Source organism: Sinocyclocheilus rhinocerous, unplaced genomic scaffold, assembly GCF_001515625.1.
Source record: "Sinocyclocheilus rhinocerous isolate Xijiao unplaced genomic scaffold, SAMN03320098_v1.1 scaffold3155, whole genome shotgun sequence".
NCBI classification, from domain to species: Eukaryota; Metazoa; Chordata; class Actinopteri; order Cypriniformes; family Cyprinidae; genus Sinocyclocheilus; species Sinocyclocheilus rhinocerous.
The window spans coordinates 144,090-147,239 of NW_015639762.1; the positions used below are offsets into that span (position 1 = coordinate 144,090).

The following is a 3,150-nucleotide window of genomic DNA, read 5'->3' on the forward strand; positions in this document are numbered from 1 at the left end:
TGATCTCAGAGCTGAAGCCAGAGCTTTATAACCTTCTTCAGTGACGCTGCAGTCTGAGAGTCTAGAACAGGAATGAAAATATAACATTCAGATCATTAATCAGCTATTCTACTGAACAATATAAATCCCTAAACTTAATTATATTTTGTTCCTTTTACAAATGAACTAAAACTTCCAAAGCAAAAACTGACAACTGAATATGGAGTCAAAGAAAAAAAGAGAACTTTAAATCGTTATACATCAATTCACTTTAATTTCTCCAGATTATAGTCATTCTCAAGATTTAACTCTCTGATGCGACTCACACATGGTCAAAGGTGACCGAACACCTGAAATTTAACTTTTTTCTATTCAGTAAAATTCAATAGAATATATTTTTGTTTAATAATTTTTTTTTTCATTATTATTTTGTATTTTGTGATAATTTTATGGTATTCGCTTAGGATAGTAATGCCAGTAAATTCTGACCTTGTGAGGACATTGTTTGGAAACAAGCTTATAAATCCTAGAGAACGTTTAAATTCAAAGTTTTTTGAAAATGTAAAACTGCAGAAGGTTTTATGTGAGCGGCAGGTTTAGAGCAGGGCTTCAGTCCTGCAGAGTTTAGATCCAGCCCTGATCAAACACACCTGAACAAGCTCAATGTCTTCAGGATTACTAAGGCCAGAGACTGTCTTACTATTGGGAGATGAGAGTATTAGTGACCACTGGAAAAACATAACGGCTAACTAGAAAAACAAAATTACAAGAATGCAGCAAATATAGTTAGTTTTATCTGTTCAAAACACAGTGTATAACTGTATGACAAATCAGGTTTAAGATTTTTTAAATCTACATTTAGCATTAGGCCAAATATGCAATATGTTAAAGAGCATTTCATAATAAACAATTATAACTGGGGAAATTCTTTGTAAATGGCAAGGTAAAGACAATTAAAACGTTGAAATTAGTAAAATTGAAAACATTGGATGAGAACTGAACTGAGCTGATGATGACATCACTGTTTTCTCCACAGCTGCTTTACAGATGAATTAAACTCACCGCAAAATTGATGGACTTTACACATTTATTGAACCAAACTGAATCAACAATGACCTGACTTCAACTGAATAATGACTGTTTACTATTGTCTTTTTAGAGCTACTTTACAGCAGAACTGAATTCTGTTTGCATGACTGAATCATTATTTTCTTGTTTATCACTGTAAAGCTGCTTTGAAACAATCTGCATTGTATAAAGTGTTGTATAAATAAAGGTGACTTGACTAGTTAACTTTTGTCTGCTCATAATAAGAGAGCATTTTCATTATGTATGTTGTTTGTTTATTTTAGAAGACACTTATTTTAAGCAAAATATAAAAATGGTCCAGACTTCAAGAGGTAAACTCTGAACCCCATACAGTATCTCTTATCAGTAAATGCAATGTAAAAATGTAAAAATAATAACAGCCTGATAAAATATCTGATCTTACCTTTTAATATCCAATTAAGCTGAATTGATGAAAGAAATATTTACTTTTCATTATTATTATTTTTTTTATTCTTAGACACCACTGCTTTGACTCTCGGGGTCCAAATCCTCATTTTTTATGACCATTTTGACTGTTTTTGTTTGTTTGTTTGTTTGTTTTTTTACAAAGTACCACTGCTGCCCAGATGGAAATATGAATAACAATTCCAAAAAAAGTATTGTCTGGACCTCCACTGGGAAGGGAGCATAGAGAACGGACCTCTTGGAACCTTAACAAAATACCTCTGATCTATAACTATACAGATTTATATTCAAATACACGTTATAATCTCTTTATAGTTACCCCACTCATTAACATTACTTGCGTCACATGTACAATTTTAACCTAAAATTGATAAATACTTTAGCCAAATACAATATTTAATCAGAATTATTGTGGTCCCTTGCCTTCGCACTCCTTCAGTGAAATTTGTGAAGTTTAGTGGATGCTGTCTGTTGGGTAAATACACATCTTTCTGATCTCTTACTAATGACAAATATACATGATATCACAATCATCATTAGCCAAGTCTGGATTTCTCCTTGTGTTTTTATTGAGCTCAATGTAATTTTTGTCTATTGTGACACAACTTACCTCAGTATCTCCAAATGACACATTATATTCTTCAGTCCAGTGCAGAGCAGCTTCACTCCTGAATCCTGCAGATTATTATTGCTCATGTTCAGCTCTTTCAGATTGGTATCTGATCCAAGAACTGTAGCCAGAGCTGAACAGCTTCTGTCTGTTAAGCCACAATCTTTAAGCCTACAAGGGAAATAAGATTGCAGAATAATTAGATTGAATACAATTGCTAAATGTAAATATTAAATCAATTTTTAACCTTTAGCTAAATATATCTATCTATAGCTTTAATGACAATGAATTATTCATTTGAAAGTGCTGGCTCCATAGTCTTGAGATGCGCTACTTAGTCAATTCTGACAAAATCATTGTCATTTCATTCAAGTGCTCAACATCAGCAATAATGCTCAATGCTCTAAACACACTGTAAATGGAAACCTTTGATGCTCTTTACAGAGTGCTCCCACAAAACATGTATGTGATCATTTGAAAGCAGTCACCTATTAGCAGGTACCACATTGACCCGGTATTTGCTACTACTGCTACTGCAGAAAGGATGAATTTGTTAAATTTGTAAATTTCAGTTTCGACTTGATACCAAAGTATCGGATGATGTCACGGATCATCAATCACCTCCAGCTCCCATTCATAAGCACACACCTCACATCACTCCAGTGTCCGATCTCATTCCAACGAAGTGGACTCGCTCTCTCTGCAATCCGTAAGATTCATTGAAAGACTTACCTACCCTGTTATACTTCCCTCCTGTGTTTCCTCCAGTGTTTCCTCCAGTGTTCGTTCCAGTCCCTCGCTCCATGGATACCCCGTCACTCACCATCGGAGGTGTGTGCTATCCACTGTCTTCCTTCCACGATCTCCTGGGAATCCCCTTACTAGAGTTATCTCTCCTCATCCTCCCAAAGGACTTCCTATCTAGCTTAAAATTCACCTGCCCGTATCCTCTGCCTCACTTGCTGGAAATAAACATCATTGTTTCTCTCTAACCCTCTGTGTGAGTCTCCTTCCGTAACAGAAGATCGGACCTCAAAGGAGTCAGC

General features: G+C 35.1%; 1 pseudogene; it reads right to left on the reverse strand.

Moving 5' to 3' along the window:
- Nucleotides 1-2,909, reverse strand: part of LOC107751608 (ribonuclease inhibitor-like) — an 11,778-nt pseudogene extending 8,869 nt beyond the window's left edge.
- Between the last annotated feature and the right edge of the window lie 241 nt (nt 2,910-3,150).